Consider the following 24,299-nt stretch of genomic DNA (forward strand, 5'->3'; position numbering starts at 1 on the left):
CAGGTTGCATCCACCAAAATGGAGAAATTAGGACACTCTGCCACATGGTTAGTCACTGGTAGATCTGAGATTCCAGCCACAGCTCTTCTCATTGCCAACCCATTCTTTCACAATGTCCAGTTTGGACACCTAGCTCAGAAAATTCTCACTAAAACTTCTATGAGCTGGTATGATTTCCATATTCTATGAGTAACATGAGAGGCATGAAAGGTGCTGTTTGGGGGGAAGCAAATTACAGGGATGAAACGATTTTGGAAACATCAATAACCTCACAACTAGCCTCCTACCCTGCTCCACCCACCTCCAGATTGTTGCTCACATATTTACATCACTTGATTGAACTTTGCTTTGTAATTCACTCATTGAACATTCAGCAAATATTTATTGAGCATACGTGAAGTGATAGGCATTGGTCTAAGTACCTGGGACACAGCAGAGAACAAAATTAATTCCTTTTCTTTATTTTACTTTATTATGCAGATATTGCAAGGTTTTCAAGTTCCTTAATGGCAAAATGAATTTTTTTATTCCAGTCTATAATCTTTCCCTTAGATATCCCCTATCCTTACTCCACTGCCAAATAAATATTTGTTAAAGTTAATGGAATTGAATGGAATAGGACAGAGTAGAACGGCATGCTCTGTGTTCTGACCCCACACCCTGCACCTGGGTCATGTTCGTCTTATGCTGTTTAGGGCTTAAGTAGTATTGTGGAAGATTTTCAAATGTTGCAGACAACTGAAAGCATAAGTCAGTGTTTCTCAAAGTAGGGTCTTTGGACCATAGGCATCTGTGGTCTAGGATATCTGTTAAAAGTTAAAATTCTAAAATTCCGGGCTTCCCTGGTGGCGCAGTGGTTGAGAGTCCGCCTGTTGATGCAGGGGACACGGGTTTGTGCCCCGGTCCGGGAAGATCCCACATGCCGCGGAGCGGCTGCGCCCATGAGCCATGGTCGCTGAGCCTGCGCATCCGGAGCCTGTGCTCTGCAACGCGAGAGGCCACAACAGTGAGAGGCCCGCGTACCGCAAAAAAAAAAAAAATCTAAAATTCCTACCCAATCTATTGATATTATGTCAAAATCTCCTAGGCACATCTGCAGGAATCCCAAAGATTCTTAGGCAATTTCAAGTTTGCAAGCCACTGCTTTAAGCCTCAAATTAGAGCCAGAGACAATAAAATCATGTACTCCACTTGTTCTGAGAGTGCTAAATCACTTATAAATGATTTCTTTTTGTATCTCTTTTGTTGACACAAGTTCAATTGCTAGTACTTGATAGATAAATGACAAAAAATTTTAAAAGCAGCCATCTAAGATAAGACCCCGAAGTTAAGATGTATATCTAGAGTTTATCAAGCATCTGATTGACACATTCACTTTTGTAGAAGTTCTGCAAAGGGCAGACAGCATCTCTCCAAAACTATCTAGTGATGACTGACTTTGGTTCTTTTATTTTAGCTGAATAATTAACTCAAATAAAGGCAGCTTTTTGATCTAAATATCCCTCAACAATTATTCCCATTTTCTGCTTGATTTTAATTGCTGAAGATTTGTTTAATTGATGCCAAGTAAATATACTGTTATCATTTTTAATAATATAATTCCAATTATTACAAAATTAATTGTGAAATCAGAACTACATTTATTGATAGGAGCACTATTTTCCATATGACGGTAGCTTGCGTTATCACAGTAATTCTACCTTAATTTCTTTACACTGATTTTTTTAATATATCACTCTTTCAAACTATTTGTAGTCTCATCAAGGCATTTATCTAATGAAATCCTTTAAAACTACTTCCCCAGATAATGCCAGGACATAATAACATCAAAATGGCCCTATCATGTAGTCCCACTGGGTTCTTGCTTAAATTTTTTATTTGAATATATTGAAAAATAAAAAAGAAAGGGTGCTTCTATGGATTAGAATATAATCCCCATGAGAATCTATTACGTACGTACAAGTTCTTCCTGTCCATTTTTTAAAAGATTTTGTGCTCTGTAAAATCTTTATTATGGCTATCTATTTAAGGCTGGGTATTATCAAACTATCCGAATTTATTTCCCCTACTCTGAGAAAGAAACCACCACTCACAACCACTGAAAATATAGTTCTTTGTTTTTACCATTAGACATAGATTCAAATTAACCAGTTTTATTTCACAGATTAATCTGCTTTATATGCTACTTCATTTTATCACTTCTTTTATTGCAAGTAATATATAAACCCAGCCCACCTCCAAAATAAAGTCATTTACATTTAATTTATTGATTCTAACATAACTTGGTAAAGAGTGGTAAGACTTGCAATAATTTGAAGGATGGATTTTTTAAGTCTAAAGTTCACAGAGTTTTAGGCTATATCCAGAAAAATATCAGCAGCCAGAATTTTAGGAAGAAATAGTGGTACTGGCTCCATAATTTCCATACTCACAGCTCATACCCAGTCCCTCTCCAGGCCCAGTAACCTATTCCATGCTTTACTCTCAGCCTTCTTCCCAAAAAGTTTCTTGATAGGCCAGGAGCTTCTGGGATACAGATGGAGGACAGTACGTAAAAAGAATCAAATGGCTGTGAGAGAAACCTGAAACAGGCAAAGGAGTGTAAAGGAATGAAACTTCACTGTGGTTCAATCTGTTCAGCCAGGAAAAGATGGAACAGAAGTAGTCCCTTTCTCCTATTCCCATATTTATGGACGAATATACTTTTGTAGGAGTTGTGAAGAGACTCTAAAACTAGAAAAGCTGAAAAGTACCACATGCTGCTCCATACCTTTTAGGTCAGGTGATTTGAGTGGGTGCTTCTGGGGTATTTTGGTTGGAGGGAAGGGGAGAGTTGGCAGATTTATCAAGTGAAAATACAGAACCACTAGTTAACTGTGAATTTCAGATTTTAAAAAATGAAAGGCTTTCAATGTAAGTATGTTCCTTGCAATATTGGGAACATACTCATACTAAAATAGTATTCATTATTTATCCAAAGTTCAAATTTAAGTAGGCAACCTGTATTATTTCTATAGTAAGAATCCCTTCAGTTCTGGGAGATCTTAAGCCTCCCATTGGTCTCTGGGAGGCCAGACAGAAGAGAACAGAGCTCTTCGAGAGCCTTGGAGTGCAAAAAGTAACAGGAAAGGGCCAAAAAAAAGGGGGAGTAGAAGAGTCACTGGCTCCAGGGACAGAGAAAAGAGAGAACAAGGATATAGAATACCTTCTAGGAAATCTATCTCATCAAAATGGGCAGAAGATAAAACCCATCATCTGATCACTCAGCAAGGATATCCATTTGATTTAGGAGAGAAAGGACTGACCCAGAGAAGTTAAAGTACTTTAAAAATTAAAGAGCATATAAGAACCACGCTCTAACCGATTGCACCACTGGAGCTAACCTAGTAAAGAGTAAAAAATAAAATAGATGAAACACGTTAAGCCTGTTGATTATGCTTATAATAAAATCATTGTGTTTAAATTCGCCATTTAGGAGGCAGTAACTAAATGGTTTTCCTTCAGACAATTTAAGATGTATATAAGAAACTTGCCCCTGAAGGGTCAAAATTAAAAGTCAACGCAGTTTCAAAAAAAAAAAATTAAAAAGCACAATATTAATCTACTCACTACAGAGGGCAGTGTTGCCCCAGAACTTGCTCTAAAACTCAACAATTTGGAACATGCTTTATAATAATAAATCTATTCTAAGAAAAAAAAAATTAAGTTTGACTCCTTCACTGAAACTTGCCAAAAGTTCTGGCTGAGCAGTCAGGTGAGATAATGCTCATGAACAAGTTTCATGCAAGGTTTCAAACTTAAGTAGCTGCTTTTTTTTTCCCCTCGGTTCTTTCAGGTACCAGGAGAAATCTGCTGCATAGAAATGTTCATTTGAAATTATTAGATCCATGTGATCAATTTGAATTTTATTCAAATTATCCTTCATTGAGAAATATCAAGCTTTTTGGTTTCAATGATTTGTGCTCAGATAGATTGAGTTAAATTCCCCCAAGATTTAGAACTTAAAAGTCCATATGTTCAGGTAAATAATATTAAGACATTCTTAATGTTTTTTATAATTTCCTTTAGGAAAATATTTATAAACTTTGGTAAACAATGTTACAAAAAACCTTCTAGCAAAAATATTATGCTGTCATTCATCATTTAATGATCTTAATAAAGATCAGTTTTTATTAATCTTTCTTCTTTTATCTCATCACAAATACTTTGACATCTGATGACGTATTGCATTCCAGGAGCTCAAAATCAAGGGAATATTAATATATGATATTACATTACGTTATTTTTATACAAATAAGGAAACTTGTTATATGAGACAGATGACATTGCAGATCAATTAAAAGCCAGTCAATAAACAGAGCTAAGAAAATTCGTTACCCTACAGGGAAAAAATACTGAATTCCTACCCTACACCAAAACCAAAAATCTATCACAGATGGATTAAAGATTTAAATATAAAAAAGCAGAATTTCCAAGTTTTTAGTAGAAAATCTAGTAGATTATCTTCATGACTTTAGGATAGGGAAAGATTAAAACAGCAAAAGTATCCATCATTTTTTAAAAATTTGAAAACATTAAAATTAAAAATTTCTGCTCACCAAAATAGAATTTTTTTAAGTAAAAGAGACAAGCCACAAACCAGCAGAAGATATTTACAACACATATACAGGCATATCTCATTTTATTGTACTTCACTTTACTGCGCTTCTCAGATACTGCATTTTTTACAAATAGAAGGTTTCTGGCAATTTTCATTGAGCAAGTCTAAGGGCACCATTTTCCCAACAGCATTTGCTCACATTGTGTCTTTGTGTCACATTTTGGTAATTTTCGAAATATTTCAAACCTTTTTTCATCATTATTATATTTGTTAAGGTGATCTGTGATCAGTGATCTTTGGTGTTACCATTACAAAAAGATTATGACTCACTGAAGGCTCAGATGATAATTAGCATTTTTTAATTAAGGCATGTACTTTTTTTAGACATAATGCTATTGCACACTTAATAGACTATAGTATAGTATAACATAACTTTTAACTTTCAATGCACTGGGAAGCCAAAAAATTCACATGACTCACTTTACTGTGATATTGCAGTAGTCTGGAACAGAACCAGCAATATCTCCAAGGTATGCCTGTAATGACAAAAGATTAATTTAAGAATATATAAAGAATTTCTACAATCAATAAGAAAAGAGTAGGAACAGGCATTGCACAGAAGAGGAAACAAAAAAGGCCAATAAAAATATGAAAAGATTTTCAACCTCATTAGTAATCATGGAAATTCAATTTAAAGCCATAATGCAGTTCCATTATGGTAAAATTAATATTATGCTCACTAGATTGGCAAAAAAAATAAAAAGCTGATAGTATCAAGTGCCAACAAGCACTGGAGCAAGAGGAACTCATAAATAGCAGGTAGAAGTATAAATCGTTACAATCTGTTGGAAAAATATTTTAGCATTCTCCTATAAATCTGACCGTATGAATTTACCACAGCTCAGTCATTTCACTCCTATATGTTGTATGTATGTTTGTATATACAGATATAGATATATAGATATAGATATACAATATAGAAGAGGAAAGAAATGTCTTTTTCCTCTACCCTTCTAACACCTGTAACGAAAAAAGGATTAGCAAGAGAAAAGCATACCAACTCACTTAATATAAGTTTCATGTGACACAGGAGCCTTCATAAAGAAACAAAGACCCAAAGAAGTGGTTAAACCTGAATGGTTTTATGCTAGGTTTGATGAAGAGTGCAGAGCCATAGAAAAATGTCATAGAACAAAAATAGAAAATGAGCTAAGTGTGGTAAACTGGGGGAAACAGCAAGGCCTATTCATTCAGATTCCTCTTGGTATCTTGGAGATAAGGATGTACCTTTCTTCTGGGCACAAGGAGGGCACCTCACACATGCCATTCCTGCCCATGCCATTTCTCAGATTCCTTCAGCTTGAAATAGTTAATATGCCAAGGTGCCATATTCTGGAGTAGTGTGTTCTGAACCCCATCAACATACACACATACCCTGTAGACACTCTTATACATGTGTAGCAGGAGACGTGTTCAAAAGTGTTAATAACAGCAATGTTCATGTAGCAAAGAAACCGATAACAACCCAATTTTCCATCAAAAGGAGATTAGATAAGTCAGAGAATATTCACACAATAGAATATTATTTAGCAGTGAAAATAAACTAATCACTATACACAATACACTCAACTATATACCAGTATACACTACACACAATATTGGATGATTTTCATATGCATAATATTACTTAAAAAAAGTTACCAAAAAAAAAAGTTACAAAACACTACATATAGTACAATACCACTGAATACAGCTGAAAATAAGCAAAACTAAAAATACACTATTTACATTCATATATGGTAATTTTTCTAAAGCAACGTAATGCTGAATGTTATTGTTGTCAAAGAAATAGGGGAATGACAAGTACAGATAGCTTCAATGTTATAGGTAATTTTCTGGTTATTAGTGGAGACTTCTGTTCATAAGGATTTGTTGCATTATTATGTTTAATAAATTTAAGTTATATATTCTGTTGTGTGAGTCAAATAGTACATACAAATGTTTATTAAAGAATTAGAGCATTACATTTTAGCTGGATTTGCTGATCCAGCTGATCTCCCATGGCAAATCTCAAGCCAAGAAAAAGTCATCAAAGCAATGGAAAGTTACAGAGAAGGAAGGGAGGGAGGGAGGGACGGAGGAAGGAAGGAGAGAAATCAGACCATACGCCATCATTTAATTGTGTAGACCTGGCAACATTCAATGTTTTTAAGTATACTGGTCTCCTTTTCACGATCTAAATCATATCTGGAGAGGTAAAATTACTTGCTCAAGTATCTATAATCCAAAAGCAGACAATGGGACTACCAAACCCAGGCTGTATTCTGTTTCCAGGAGTGTTGGGAATCATTCTTAAAAATAAGACTTCCCTTAAGCCACTGAAAATATTTGTATAGCTCTTTGCAGTGCTCTAGGATAATATTCTTCTTCTGTTGCTAAGCATCCTACAACAATAAACAGCTGGTTACAAGAGAGTGTGCCAACTGCTATGATAGAGAAGTTCACAGTGTGTTGGGAGTATACAGCTATGACACCATACAGAGGGAAGTAGCTCAAAGGCTTTCCAGAAGATGGCATCTACTTGAAGTTCAAAGGACATATAGGAGTTGTCAAATGAATAAAGGGGTGATGAACTATTCAGGAAAATGTAGTCATTCATTCCTAAAATACTACCAGGTACACTTCATGAACAGTTTAAGAGATCTTCAGGGGTAATTCCTGGTGTTCCAGATTTTTGCCTTAAATGGTAACTTTGGAATCTAATGGCGGCACTAAATTCAATCCTAATAGATATTGAAACACTGCTCTTGAATTCCAAGCTAGGATATTTAGCTTTTAGAGTTTCTTTTCTAAATTTACTCCTAACCACCATATTAGTTTTAAAAGTCATGTAAATACAGTCTTGGAAAAGACTTGAAGGATCATCTAATCCATTTCCTTTATCTTATATATGCAATTCTAATAAATCCAGAATCTTATGTGAATCAGTTTCAAAACAGTGGCATATTTTAAAAGCTCAGTTAACAATCAAAAGTAATTTTTTTAGTTCCATTTTTAGTTACTTTTCTCATAAACCATTGTAACCGATTCACTGAGTGAGCTGGACTCATTCAAAGATGAAAGGAACCATATTCTCCTTACTGCTCCCCATTAAGCCAGCTTCATGGACTTATTTCTTTGCCCCTTCTGGATGTAATCCCAGATAGGTCCCACAGCTTTTTCAGTCACTATTACATATTAAATAAGAGGAAGCTTAGTTTTTGGCATTTTAAAAAATGTAGCCCAATATATAAATCAGGTAAGTCTGTCCAGGCCAGTGTAAAAATCAGAACTCAATTCAGAACTTCTTCTCTCCCCCAAATCACATCTGACCCCAAGGGTCAGTTTGGAAGCCCAAGGGATGAAGGCAGCCATGTGGTAAGGCCTGCCTTCTTCCTCTCCCATATGCTACCCGCTCCAAGGCCACAGCATAAAGCTAAAGAAGAGCTAAGCAGAAGATGTCTCACAGGACTGCTCCAGTCAGGATCTTGGATTGGTGCCCTATATATATGGCAGATGTCCGAAGTGAATCCTTTTCCTCATGGAGGGAAATGAGGAGACTTTGGCAGGCACCTCACAGACCTCCTCACTAGGGACCTCAGACAGCAAGTCTATATTCCCAGGGGCAAATGCAGTGCCTCTCCTCCAACTAGATGCCTACAATGATTCATTCCATTCCCAGTGTTCACCTTCTCTTCTTTGGGTTACATTGCCTAATGGTCTTCTTGGGCAGGATAGTTTTTAAGAAGTCTCTGACTATCAATATCCATAGGCTCCAGGACTTCCCTGGTGGTGCAGTGGTTAAGAATCCGCCTGCCAATGCAGGGGACACAGGTTCGATCCCTGGTGCAGGAAGATCCCACATGCCGCACAGCAACTAAGCCCATGCGCCACAACTACTGAACCTGTGCTCTAGAGCCTGCAAGCCACAACTACTGAGCCGGTGTGCTGCTAATACTGAAGCCCGCATGCTTAGAGCCCGTGCCCCTCAACAAGAGAAGCCACAGCAATGAGAAGCCCGTGCACTGCAACGAAGAGTAGCCCCCGCTTGCCACAACTAGAGAAAGCCCACGTGCAGCAATGAAGACCCACGTGCAGCCAAAAATAAATAAATAAATTTATTTAAATATATATATTTATACATAGGCTCCACATCTGTCCCCAAGAAATCTTGCCTTTGCCCCACCACTGGTGGAAATGCAGCTTGCTTCTATTACAGCCCACATTCCTCTATAATCAGAAAGGACCAGCTCCAGCTTCTCGCCTCTTGACATTTCAGACATGAGTTAAATATCAACCTGGGGTCCTTCATCTCCTAAAGGACACAGACAAACTTTCTACTGGGTTTAAAGTAAAAGGGAAATATCCTCCTACCCATTACCTGTGATGAGGCATGGTTGGTGAAAGACAGTAATCCAACATACTGACAACTTTCTCCAATAAATTCTCTCCCAGCCTCTTCAGCCTCACCCTCTTATATGGATGCAATATGGGTGACGGATTACTAAGAAAATCCAACGTGGACCACACCCTTTGCAAGTGCCACCTAGGTTGCAAGCACGTCACTTTAGAATGTGAGTCCCCACCAATGCTCTCAGCCTTTTGACCTCTTCTGAAACTCCAAGGCAAGAGGAAGACATGGTACTGACATCTTGTTTCACCATGAACACACAATCCACAGCCTCATTAATTCAAATGCTTGTTCTTCTATCCACTTCCTGACACCCCACAGCTGTTCCAGTACCATACAGCCTTCCAAAATACCCCCCCCCAAATAATTGTTTATCCATCAGAGACAGACCTGAATTTCCTTTTTCTTCCTTTACCTTGCTTCTGGCCTTTTTTCCAACTGGCTTTTAAAAATCCTTTGGAAGAAGTAAAAATGACCTGCCAGGTACAAGATTCACTCTTCATAGGCTAGGACAGTATGAGGAAGTCGATGCACTGTCTCAAGTTAATGACTTGTCCCTTACACATATAAGGAATCATATCTAGAGAGGTAAAATAATTTGTTCAAGTTCACATAACTAACTAGGGGCAGAGGTGCCAATGGAACCTTCCTGGGACCAAGAAATACTCTAATCAGTAGAATAAATTACATTACATCTTATCAAGGATTTAGCAAACAATTTAAATAATTTAGGAGGTTTTAAGCACATCAATCTATTGCTGGTTTGGAAGCCTTTTTTGTTAAATGGCAACTCCGTGGTTTCTTGAATGAGTAAGATAGTTTACAGTGAGTTATCCTATCATTTCTGATAATACAAATTCCTAGTCACTGAAGCATACAGGTTGCTTGGACATGTCAATCTTTGTACATGGGTAGCAAAAAACAAAACAACAAAACAAAAAACAATTTAGAGGCACTAATGAGCATAATACCTCTTAAGATTTTGAATTCCTATGTCTTTTGCTGGAAGCACATCTGCAACTATAATTAGATCCCCCAGTTAGAGAAGGAGAATTTCTATAAAGGTTTATTTCCTTTTTGAAAAAAAAAATTACTACCTACTATGTGTCTAGCCCTATGTTAGACAGGATAGAAGATATAAAGATGAATAAAAATATACCCTGCCTTCCAAAAACTGACATTTTTATTTTTTAAAAAATCAATATATATTACAAGTATAAAAATGAAAGTGTCAAGATAAAATGATATGGGTTCACAAAAGGGTTCTCAATAAATATTTTTTGAATGAGTGAATGACCACCCTCTGGAGGAGGTGGCATTTGAAAATGGGTAGAACGTGAACACGCAGAGACTGGAAAAGGACCTTAAATCAGAGGGACTAGCGTAAGTAAAGGTAGGTGAGAAAGCACAAAGATAGGAACCACAGCTGCAATTTGTGCCTGGCACTTCATTTAGCATCTTACAAGTATTCTCTAATTCTGGCCTCACAGTAATGATGTTATTATCCTGATTTTACAAATCATAATAAGAGCTAACCTTTATCGAATGCTTATTTTGTGCCAGGCATGTTCTTAGTACTTGTATGTATATGTAGTCCCATTTAATCTTCTTAACAAACCTATGATATGAACAATGTGATGTTTCCATTTTACAGTGAAAAAAATAAGGATCAGAGACATGAAATATTTTGCCAAGGTCATGAAGCAAGTAGTGATGAAGCCTGATTTCAAGCTCAGGTCAATTCAATTTGCTCTAAATTTCTGTTATGCTCCTTCTCTAGAAAATAACAAGTTCAGTTTGGTCTGAACAAAGGGTATAAGAAAAAGGATAGTTGAAAATAAAGTATTAAAAATAAAACAGGTCTTAAATATTTGGCTATGTTTGAGCTTTATTCTATGGACATCAGGAAGTTATTTAAGCCTATTTGTAGGTTCTGGGCTTCAAAAATCATTCACAAGAAGAATGTTTATTGGTTTTTATTCTAGATGTTAAAGAGCTCATAACTGCACGTCTTCATACTTGCGTTTGCCAAGTATGGGAAAGGCAGACTCTGTGACAAATAACCTCCCACAAACTCTACATAGTGGTGGGGGAGGGGAGTGTGGCCAGTGAGCTCCTCCTTCAAAGACTGAGGAGAAAAGATCAAAACCAGGGAATTCCCTGGCAGTCTAGTGGTTGGGACTCTGTGTTTCCACTGCAGAGGAAACCAAGGGTTTGATCCTTGGTCAGGGAACTAAGATCCCACAAGCCACATGGCAAGACCAAAATAAAAATAAAAAGACAGCTGTCATTTAAAAAAAACAGATCAAAGACAGTGGCCCCCCAGCCAAATTCTGGACACAAATGTGTTTCATTTGGTCCACACCTTGTTTTAAATGTTGGAAATTTTCACCTAAAAATCTGAATTTCAGGCTTTTCTTAAAAATTCAGCAGATCTGACAATGCCATATTACATGGCAATATTTAGCTGGAGCCAAATAGAGCCTGCCTGCTTTAGACAGGTCATGCTCTCCAGCATGCCACCATCCCTAAAACTCTCTATGTGTTTTTATTTAGCACTTCCTCTATGTTTTTTTAAACTTTTTAGGACTAATTATAAAATATTTCAAACATACAAAAAAATCACATAAAGAAAACAGACACACATCTATGCAACCCACCACTCTATTCAAGACACTTTGTCATACTTGCTTAATATCAACATTTTTTAATTTAAAGAAAAAATGTTACGGAATTTTTTAATATTTCTACTGGGAGTGAAAACTAGTATAAGGACTTCAGAAAGAAATTTGGTCATACCTAATAAAGTTCAAATCTTCAGACATAACCATATCTAGAGACATGTGCTCTAAAAAAAACTCTCATACATATGCATGAAACACGACTTTCTGTCCACTTATAATCAGCCCACTTCACTTATTTATATTATTTCCCTCTGCTTGTTACCTGTCACTGATCTATTTCCCTAATTACCCACTAGTGTGCAGTCCTAGGACCAGCAACATCAGCATCACCTAGGAACTTGTTCGGGATGCAAATTCTCAGCCCCCTCCCTAGGCCTACTGAAATTCACAGGGAGGGGGTGGGCTCCAGAAATTTATATTTTAATGTTTGGAAAGCACTACTCTAGGATTACAGACCAACTTCATCTTTAAAACATATTTTTCCTAAGTGTTATGGGCTGAATTATGCCCCCCACCCCAAATTCATATGTTGAAGCCCTAATTCCCAATATGTCAGAATATGACTATGTTTAGAGACAGGGCCTTTTAAGAAGTGATTAAGTTAAAATGAAGGTTAGGGTGTACTCCAATCCTATATGACTAGTGTCTTTATAAGAAGAGGACCTACAAGTTAAGGAGAGGCCTCAGAAGAAATCAAACCAGCTGATACCTTGATCATGGACTTCCAGTCTCCAGAACTGTGAGAAAATAAATTCCTATTGTTTAAGCCACCCTGTCTGCGAGATTTTGTTATGGCAGCCCTAACAGACTAATATATTAAGTGAAATATATATTATTTTTAATTAACCATATCAATTCTCTCCTCCATGATTTGGATTATTTTTATCCTGATCTATACTATTCTGGCTTCACAGCTTCATTTGGACACTTTTTCTTTTTTTTTTTTTAAACATCTTTATTGGAGTATAATTGCTTTACAATGGTGTGTTAGTTTCTGCTTTATAACAAAGTGAATCAGTTATACATATACATATATCCACATATCCCCTCCCTCTTGTGTCTCCCTCCCACCCTCCCTATCCCACCCCTCTAGGTGGTCACAAAGCACCGAGCTGATCTCCCTGTGCTATGCAGCTGCTTCCCACTAGCTATCAGTTTTACATTTGGTAGTGTATATATATATCCATGCCACTCTCTCACTTTGTCCCAGCTTACCCTTTCCCCTCCCCATGTCCTCAAGTCCATTCTTAGTAGGTCTGCATCTTTATTACTGTCTTGCCCCTAGGTTCTTCGTGACCTTTTTTTTTTTTTTTAGATTCCATATATATGTTAGCATACGGTATTTGTTGTTCTCTTTCTGACTTACTTCACTCTGTATGACAGACTCTAGGTCCATCCACCTCACTACAAATAACTCAATTTTGTTTCTTTTTATGGCTGAGTAATATTCCATTGTATATATGTGCCACATCTTCTTTATCCATTCATCCAATGATGGACACTTAGGTTGCTTCCATGTCCTGGCTATTGTAAATAGAGCTGCAATGAACATTTTGGTACATGACTCTTTTTGAATTATGGTTTTCTCAGGGTATATGCCCAGTAGTGGGATTGCTGGGTCGTATGGTAGTTCTATATTTAGGTTTTTAAGGAACCTCCATACTGTTTTCCATAGTGGCTGTATCAATTTACATTCCCACCAGCAGTGCGAGAGGGTTCCCTTTTCACCACACCCTCTCCAGCATTTATTGTTTGTAGATTTTTTGATGATGGCCATTCTGATTGGTGTGAGATGATATCTCATTGTAGCTTTGATTTGCATTTCACTAATGATTAATGATGTTGAGCATTCTTTCATGTGTTTGTTGGCAATCTGTGTATCTTCTTTGGAGAAATGTCTATTTAGGTCTTCTGCCCATTTTTGGATTGGGTTGTTTGTTTTTTTGATATTCAGCTGCATGAGCTGCTTGTAAGTTTTGGAGATTAATCCTTTGTCAGTTGCTTCATTTGCAAATATTTTCTCCCATTCTGAGGGCTGTCTTTTTGTCTTGTTTATGGTTTCCTTTGCTGTGCAAAAGGTTTGAAGTTTCATTAGGTCCCATTTGTTTATTTTTGTTTTTATTTCCATTTCTCTAGGAGGTGGGTCAAAAAGAATCTTGCTGTGATTTATGTCATAGAGTGTTCTGCCTATATTTTCCTCTAATGGACCCTTTTTCAATGTAAGTCCAACTAACTGCTCTCTCTTCAATATCCAGCTCTGTCCTGCCCTCTGTGCCTTTTCAGTCTGGTCTTGTCTGCAAATGCCCAACCACAGATCCATCTAACCTGCACCTTCTCTGCTCCTCTGTCACTGGACTACTCATAATGAAATAGGGATATTAGTCAGCCTCTGTCTTTCTCAGTTGTAGGCCCCTTAAGAAAAACACTGTTTTCTACCTGACCCATATTAGTTGTATGTTGAGTGAAAACAGAAAAATCTACATTTGAAAGCAAAGATTTGAGAAAACTAGTGTGTCATGATGTACCAAGATCAAAGCTAATGAAAAGTTTTCAGAATAAGGGAAATAGTACAGAAAACTTTACATAACAAAGAACATGAATATGAATTCAGGGATTTCTCAAATCACACTTCATTGTGAACCATGCATATACCTGAACATTTGCATCTGCTGAGGAGCACACACAGCCAGCAAATTTATTGACATGAACTGAACAGCTGATCTAGTAAGGTGAGGACATGCTGTGAATTCCATGAGAAAGTGATACTGAAATGTCAAGTATAATTGAACAACTTACTGTGGTTTCTCTTAAGCTCAATTTTTTAAAGTTAATATTAGTTCTAAACTACAAAAAGAAAAGACAAGTATACACAAAATTAAGAGGAAGATGGGCCAAATAAATTTCCTTCAGTGAATGAAATTATAAAAATGAGACTTACTAAATGGTCATGGCTGAAATTATTTAATAGGACACAGTTCTGCAATAGCCTTGGGGGAGGGGATTTCTAAATGTTCTCCCTTCAAACACGAGAGGATCTTAGCACCTGGAACCACCTCTAGATATACTAATTTTTTTTTAAAGTCATACTAATTCAGGCATGTAAGTCGGTTTGGCAGGGGAGAAGCTTAATTCATTACTTACTTTATGCTGCATTCATCCTACTGTTGGCTTTTGGGAGAAGGTAAAATATTTTCTAGAAAATAAAACTATTTTCTGGATACTCACATACACTGTACTCAGAATATGACTACTGGATGTATGCTGATGTGAATTTATAAAACAATCATTGATGAAAAAGAAGAGCAAACTTCTACCAGGAATAGTATAGTATTTGCTATCTAGAAATGGAAGTACATGGAGGGAACTACCCTTTCATTTTCAGAGTTTCTTTCACTCACTCATTTGTCTATTTTTTTCATGCAACAAACATTACTGTGCACATACTATGTGCCACCTTTGAGCAGCCTCTGCACTCAAGAAACTCCAATCAAGCAGGTGAAACAGGTAAGTAAACAGCTGATAATCTGATGGACCAGGGCCTTTAATCAGACATGAAGCAAACGTTATGGAGCATGGGACAATTAAGTATTCATAAAAGTGTAACTTGATGTTAGATGTAAAAACCATTTCTGCTCCCACAGAACTTTCCACCTCGGGTAGAGACTACACTGGAAAGAGTTCAGAGCTGAGAACAAAAAGAATTTCATGATTCACCCCCTAAATTCAGAGAAAATCAGCATAAGTAACACTATATATAAATAAAAGTTTTCAAAGTCCAAGAGAATGTTATAGCAAAACATTGCCCCTTCTCCCAACTCTGCCATCTGTGTAGAGAGTTTGGGAGTTATCAAAGATCCCTTGCTCACCTCCAGCCTCCTTCCCTTGGGGATGGGTTTTTTATTTCCCCCCAACCCCAAACTACAGAGCCACAAGCCTGCAGATGGACCTCATTCTGTCAGAATATGGGGGAAAGTCTATATGTGAAGCTGAGAGATGGAATGCCCAGGGTGGTCTGAAACCCCACTGCTTAGCCTACATAGATGCCTACTCTGGTTACTCCCTGAGTTTAAAAAAATACCCCTGAAGGCAAGTGGGACTTAAGCTATCTGTTGCTATCCTATAAGGACTACCCACTGAACTAGTAAGACTCCAATTCCAAGACTTCTCACCAAGAGGATAAAGAGTGGCTACAGTTGGAAAGAATCAACCATATTGGAGAGCTAATCACCCGTTAGCTAAGAGGAAGCCAATGCAGATTCCCCAGAAGAACTAATGAGAGAGCCAGTATTTACGTGCCAAAGGCATAGAGGGAGCCAACAGACAGCTGGTGTTAGGTGGAAAAACAACAACGACCAACAGAAGAGGGGATCACAATTGCTACCGCCAAATCATGGTCTTTCATGGGAACAGACATCCACACATACACCTGCAGCTTCTGCAGCTGTGTGGACACAGTGAGCTGGGTGAGGAGAGGGGGATGAGTTCAGACACAAGACTTTCTTTGGTCAGTGGAACTCTGCAGTTGTGTGGGAGCTCTGCCTGAATCCTGGGAAAGGGGCTTTGAAATAGATCCTCACATACAGTATCTCAAGTTGACTGAAATGAAGCTGCTTTAAACTGGAATTGACTGAAGAGGGGAGGGGGGAGATTTTGAGAAAAACAAATGTTCAAATATTCCATATTTGAACATCACTACTGAAACAGGTCACATCTACTGCAATAATCAAAATTTTTAAAAACTTAAATTTCTATATCACATTTGAGTTTTCAAGGAAATTTAACACATTTCTATTTCCTTTTATCATCTCAGTAAATCTGTGGTGTTGGAAGAGTAATTGGACTCATCATTATTTGACTGATGTGAAGACTGAAGTTCACCAATATCACACAGATAATATATTGCAGAAGTGAGACTAGAACTCAGTTTCACTTTAAATGGATAACATTTTAAATGGATAAACTGGCTTTAAGTAGGTAATTCTGATCACATGGCCTAGAACTTTTTTAAATTGATACTAAAATTTGTAAATCTTACCACACTTGTCTTTAAGTAATGAGCTCTACCTATAAATTCTGCTATCCACTGGTGCCTATATGATTATTAACAATGTTTTATGTCCTGTAAACTAGTAGGAAACTATTTTTACATGTTAGAAAATGGTACAAAACATGCTGATTAACTGTGACAGAAACTGACCAGAGGCAAATTTTCTCTCTCTCAAAAAAATCGTTAAATCTATAGCATCTCTTCAAATTAACATGATTTAAAAATGACACACTAACCAAAGATATTAAAATAATTTCCCAAATTTGATTTATCCCTTTTGAGAAGGGAAGCAGTTGCAACTATTTCTAAGAATATCCTTCAGGAACCCTGATCCTTAGCAAGTAAATTTCACCTTTCAAGGTCACTGCTAAATACGCATTCCAATAATTAGTACTTTAACATCACATTTTCAAAGATAATCTCAGTTTGACCTGGCTTAGCTTATTAGTTATGTCTAATAGATGAATTAATGAAAAGTGAATCATTCTAAGTGCTCATTAATTCTTGAAAGAATGAATGAATAAATGAATGGATGAATATTATAAGACTTTTTAAATGTGAAGGGCTCTGCCGTCATTTGTTAATCTGAGAAGACTGAATTTCTGACCTTGTTGTCTCTGATTATCAATCAAATATATTTGTCATAAAGTCATTATGACCATAGACAGCTGAAATAAGGCAAGATCTTATCAGACAGCTCACAGAGGTCAGGAACCACTATACACTAGTTAGTCTCTGAAGCATGAAATAGAAGTTTCACCTGGGGAAATAGGGCAAAAAGTTATAACCTTGACTGATCATCTATGAAATGGGTGATGTTATGAGCTCTACTTGAGAATCAATTCTACCAGCATGTGGAATTTGGAAAAAGGAATCTGTTAGCAGGAGAGCTATTAGAGACTAAGAGGTCTACTATATAGATTTTCTCCTAAGAAGGCCTTAGTGCTAAAAAAAAAATTGACAAACTTGGAGATTATCATTCTTTAACAAAATATAAAGTGATAATATCCAGACAGAACTAATCCTTGTTAGAAATCCTTTCTGGGCAGAAGTTGCTTACTTTGCTCATCTTTTCTGGGAATCAAAATTTGGACCATAATAATCATATAGGACTGACACAGTTCAGCTTTCTAGCTAGTAATTCAGAATATCAGGAACATCATAATAAAATTGGGTGAGAGTGCCTAACCCTTACTCTGGAATGACATATTTATATATTATATAATATTTTAAATAATATAATATAAAATATTTTAAATAACATAATTTATAGGTACATAGAATTTATAGATATATATAAATAATATATAGAGATATATATAAATTCCATCAATGTAAGCGTAATTATATTAACTACTATTTATTAAGGTTCTGGTGTTAATTTACGTTTGCTGATGTTAATTTACAACTGGTTTACCAACAGCCTTTTACCCCCTTCTCCTTTCTAATAGAATCCTGATTTTTTTTTTTTTTTTTTTTGTCCTTCTCCAGGTGACCATATGCTGCAGGAGAAGCTTCATTACCTCCTGAATGAGTATCGATTGGTCTAATGGTAACTATGTTGACTTGCCAGTGACTGGCTTAGGTATGAGTATATGACACCATCTGAGCCAATGAGACATGAGGTAGAATGTTCTGAGTGTTTCTGAGAACATTTTTGTCATTCTTACTGACCCTATGAATCTGGGTAAGTGTAACTCTTGCTCCATTGATGTTGTGCTTTGTCATATGACTTGCTTTGGCCAGTGGAATGCTAGCAGATGTGAGAGGACACAAAAGCTTAAGTGTGTTTTTACAGTTTGGTTTGCCTCTTGAACTCCTGTGGTCACTCCTGTGGTCACCCCAGGCAACCACTGGGCAGGACAATGTGACGTGTGGAGCACCGCTGAATCTGACCAGAAGCCTGCAGCCAAGCCCAGCTTACCTTTAGCCTGAAATAGAGCTGTCCCAGCTAACCCACTGACGTGTGAGCAAGAAAAATAAGTGATTGTTGTTGTAAGTCATTGAAATTTGGGGTGGACTGCTACACAGCATTGTTGCAGCAACTGCTTACTAATACAATTAGTGATTAGGTGGCAATTTCACACTGTTTAGGGAGAGCTTTTTGGAGCAGGTGATATTTAAGCTAAATTCTGAATGATAAGAGCCAATGCTGCTTAGAGATCAGATAAATTGTCACTGCAAGTAGGGCACTGTTTAGCTAGTGCAAAGAGCCTAAGGAAAGACCAGGATTAGCATATAAGAAAGAAATATAAAAGTCCATTTAATTAAAAAGTAGTGGGCAAGGAGTAAAATGGTATGAGTTATAGTTGGTGAGGTAGGCAGTCTCCAGAATATGTAAGCCAGGGTAAGGAGCTTTATTCTAGTAGCAATGCCAAGCTAATGGAGAACTTCCAACAGAAAAGGGATGTGATAGGATTTATGTTCTTAAAAAATATCACACTGGCTACTGTGAGGAATGGATAGTAAGGGGTACAGGGTGGAAGAGGGGAGACCAGTTAGAAGCATATTGCAGTAGCCTAGGCAGGAGATGGTGGTAGTTTTGATTAGGGTGGGTAGTAACGCAGAGAGAATGAGATTGACTAAGGATATACTTTGGTGGTAAAATTATGCAGGTCTTGTTGAAGAGTGGATGTGACGGAAGGGGTCAGAAGAATCTAGGATAACTCCTAGATTTTCAGCTTATGCAAAGTAGATGGTGGTACCATTTACTGACATAGGGAAGCCTGGGAGAAGAGCAGAACTAGTGGATGGATTGAGCCAGGAGGGGAATCAAGAGAGTTCGGTTTTGTCCTGCTCAGTTTATCTTCCTAATTACCAGGCAGAGATATCACGCAGGCAACTAAATATATGAACCTAAGGATCCAAGAAAAGGTAAGCATTGAAAATCTAACTTTGGTAGTCATGAAGGTGCCACATTGGCCAGATATCATTTGTAGTATAGATACGGGATAGCAAAAAAAAAAAAAAAAAGAGATTTCAAGTGTTCTATGGTAAAACCACTGAAATATTTTCTTTTGAATGAGTGCTCTGACATATGTTTTCTATTGTTTTTTTCATTTATTGTCCAAGAGGCCAGGATAAAGCATAACATGAGGTCATAATTGAGTTTTTCTTAAAAAATAATAATTCTAGCAAATAATAAGTGCACTCCAATCTTGTTTTATAAAATTAGTGAGCAAAGAACTTTGTCTACAACAAACAAAATCACTGGCAATAATTCCCTTGTTAAATACAAAGTACAAGGAGTCTATCACAATGAATAACTATTATATGTTCACGTAATATTTTATATGCCTGGAATTTAGAAGTTCAACTTTAGAGAGGAAATTATAATCCAGCATCTTTCAGTATTGTTTCTTTGCATGGATCCAAGGACTGTTTGCCAGATTTATTTAGTGCTTTACTCTGACATGTTTAAGATGCTACAGAGTAAATGTTAAACATGGGGACAAATAGTAAATGACAACTTGAAAACAAGAAAACAGAAGATAAATAGAGGGCACAGAAGAGTGATTTAGGGAACAAGTAAAGGCATAAAAAATAATAGCAAAATCAGACCCCAAGCAAAAGGTAAAAGGCCTATCAAGACACTCTATACTATAGTGTATCTGGCCAGGAGGGAGATGGGGGGGGCGGGGATTGGTGTGTTTGTCAAGATTTTGTGCAATATCCCAATATTTTATCACAACTCTCCATCTGCCCACCTCTTCCCTGTGTGTGTCTTTCTGTCTCTGTCTCTTTCTCTCTCACACACATAGCTCTAATATCATCTCAATATTTTTTAAGTTAGTATTAACAGTTATATTCTAAGATCCAAATTATTAGCTACTGTTTGTCAACGTTAACTGATTTCTCACAGTAGCAAAGCTTCAGGTGGGGGGCAATCCTTGAGATCATTTTTTATAAAACTGAAAATAGGCTTCAGTTCATGTACCTTTCTGTTGTCTGAAACCTGAAAAATTCAACAGCAGCACAAAAGTTTAGGTAACTTGTGCCCATATTTAAAAGACTGAAGGATTGATGACTCTATGCCGAAGAGTTTCTCATGATTAGAGATCTTCTGATATAACCCAGGCTTGCAGACGCATCAATTGCATGCCTCTAAGTCAATCTCTGGTTTTATGTAGGAAAGACAAACCACAATAGGGTTTAGGTCACTGTCTATCTAAATATGCCCACACATTTTTTTCCATGTGCATATATCATATTAATCAAAAGTGATGATAACTTTGAAGGTTGATATTAAAAAAAAAACCTGCTTGCCCTTGGCTTAAGACCTTCCAGCTCTAATGACTGATTTGTAGATAGAAGTTATGGATGATTACATTTTTCACAGGGAGACAAGACAGTCATCTGAGAAGCTCATTCTTTGCAGACTGTTTTTCAAAGTGCTTTCCATGTAAATTATGGATATATGGGAGTAAAATAAAGTGAAGCTATAAAAGCTATTGCACCAGTAAAATGTCTAGTCTTAGCATAGAGTGCAGATATTTTCCATTAATTTTGTTTGTTGCTTGGAACAGAAAGTTATAATATCTTTTCACTCCGTAGATAAAAGGGATTTCATTTTTTAACCGTTCTAAAAAAAGTCTAATAATGTCTATATTTGAATTTTTCTCTAAAATTAGTATTTAATTTTGGTTGATATATTCTGATTAGCAAACTGATGTACTTTTGATATATCAGAGGCCAAGTGTATTTTTCCTTTAGCTGTTTGATGCTGATTAACATTTTTATTATGATTTGCTACATATTCTATAACAAAGAATTGTATTATTTCTTAAATAGCAAAATTGAATAGTTAATTGTCTCATTGACCTTTATTAACTGCTCATTTTCCATCTTAATTAATTATTCATAGGTGGTCTTAAATGCATTGATTGAAGGTTTTTAGTGCTATATGAAAGGTTTAAACTGCTCAAAGAAAATAAACATGGATTTCTGTGATTTCAGAAGCTCATGAAATATATGATTATCTGAGATAAACATCTGTTATACAAAAGGCTCAACAAATATATTGATGCAACTATTGTTTCCTTCCATGTTCAATGTTTCCAATTGTTCACACTATCTTCTAAGGGAATGTCGACCAATTATCCTGCAATTCTACAGGATGGAAAGAGACTCAATCTCCAATTCTGCACTATCATTTTTCTATTGAAAATAAGAAGAAATAACTAGGATAACTGACACACTCAAATAAAACTTTTTCATCATTGATTTTCCAGTTCTAATTGTAAGGTTTAATGTGTTCTTACTTTCATTTTGACTAGACATTACTTGTCAGTTTCAATGCAATTTTGTTCACTTCATTCTTCAAACTATATATTTTTCCTTGAATGTTTAGGAGCTTATTTGCTTTGTTTTATCAAGAAACCTCTGCTAATAGAGAAATAGGAAGAACTGATCAGAAAATTTAATGAAACTTTTTTGTCCTGAAATATGAGAAAATGCTAGTCCTAGAACCACTGTGCAAACAAATGGGATTGTTTTAATTTTGTTGTTAGTACTATTTGTTTCAAGTGAGAATTACATGACAATTTTACAATATTCAAAAATAATAAAATCTCATCTAATCATATCCTGGTGCTAGCAAAAAACAAACAGACAGACAAAAACAACTAAATGGCAAAATTTAAATGTAAAATGAAGTTTCAGTAGTTTTCTTTAAAAGGAAGCAATCAGATTTTCTAATGGCTCAGACACCATAGAAATGGGTGAAATTCAAGTAAACAACAGAAACAACTGGGACAGTTCAAAAATGTGTTGCTTATACTCACATTATCTTTCTGGCCTTGGATATTCTTCTCTCTTCTCCCTCTCTGTTGTTGGTTGAATTGATACTTGTGAATGTGACCAAAAAAGATACTTGTGAACGTGACCATATTTGGAAATAAATTCTTTATAGATATAATCAATTTAAGATAAGGTCATATTGGATGAGGGTGCACTGCTAAAGTTAGGAGAGAGGCATGGAACAGATTCTCCTGCAGAGTCCCCATAAAAGAACCAATCCTGCTGACAGGGTGACAGGACTTCTGGCCTCCTGAACTACAGGAGAATAAATTTCTGTTTTTTTAACCCACCCAATTTGTGGTCTTTTGATACTGCAGCCCTAGGAGACTAATAAACCATATGTCTATAGTTCAGTGAAGACAGTTCAAATGCTAATTTTTCGAAAGCACATTCCTGACCAGTCCAGTCCACACCCATCTTTTCCCTCTCTAAATTACCAAGGCATTATAGGACACAATTTAGAAATAAGTAATGTCTGTCCAGATAATTCATACACTGCTTGTAGCTCAGGGACAATTTTTCTTCTTTTGCATCACACACATACCCCTGTAAACAGTCTCATCCTTGCCTCATCCAAACACCTAGGAGCTGACTGCGTACACAATATGAATTAGCAAATGCTGTTCTTATTGACTGGCTAAGATGCGTAACAGCAGAGAGGTGGCTGGGATAAATAAGAATAAACTAATAAAATAAAGCTGCTTTTCCCCAAGGGAATGAAGAGGTAGAAATTATAGTTGTTTACTTGCTTGACTAACAATAATCTATAGTTCATTAAAGACCACTTTAACCTAAGTGGGTGTACAATGAAGTTGGAATTTTCTATTAGCCTCATCTAAAAATTAACATATTCTTTTATTATGCATTCAAAATTACACAGACCACAGAGGAAGCAACTTATAAAGTTCTTACACTTTTAACATAGTTTTAGAAATCAAGATAAAACAATAAAGAATAAAATTATTGAATACTTACTCTTTTCCAGTTTATGTTCATAAATATATTATTTAGGCCTCTCAACAATCCAACGCAGTAGGTTTTATCACTACACTCATTTTTGAAGATGAGGAAACTAAGGCACAAAGCAGTTAACTAGCTTACCTAAGATTATAGAGGTACTATGTAACAAAACCAGTTGCAAAGGCAACATCTCGACTCAAAATTGATAGAGATGAATATGGTTTTTTTCTGATTTTAATGAATAGTACATGTGCAGATGGAGGATTTCATGGGAAAGTGATTCAGTGGAAAAATGAGAGATTGCTCATTATCCCACTTAAACTAGTCACCAATAACAAAATGAATGGAAACAAAGATACCAAATAAAATCAGATACATACATGAGAGGAATGAGTTTTTATGTTAATTGCTGTGCACATAATGACTGAAATACTATGTGCTAATATTTATTGATGCCACATATAAACCTTCTCATAAAGTTGGTGACTTAGTTAAAAAACATGTTAGAATAATTAGAATTAAAGGAGAAAATTTTAGCCTGTTTAGATAGACTTTGTAAAACTCTAACTCACTGTATTCAAATGCATTTAGTCAATATAAGCGAGTCATCTGTTCTTTAAAGCAGACCCAGAGCAAGCATATTGTTCACTTTGGTTATTATCCATATTTAAATTAATAATAACAATAGAGAAGTTGCATACAGTATCTTACAGTTTGCAAAGACCCTCATATGCATTGTCTTGTGTATTCATCAAAGAA

This window comes from Lagenorhynchus albirostris, chromosome 6 (genome assembly GCF_949774975.1).
Source record: "Lagenorhynchus albirostris chromosome 6, mLagAlb1.1, whole genome shotgun sequence".
Classification (NCBI taxonomy): Eukaryota; Metazoa; Chordata; class Mammalia; order Artiodactyla; family Delphinidae; genus Lagenorhynchus; species Lagenorhynchus albirostris.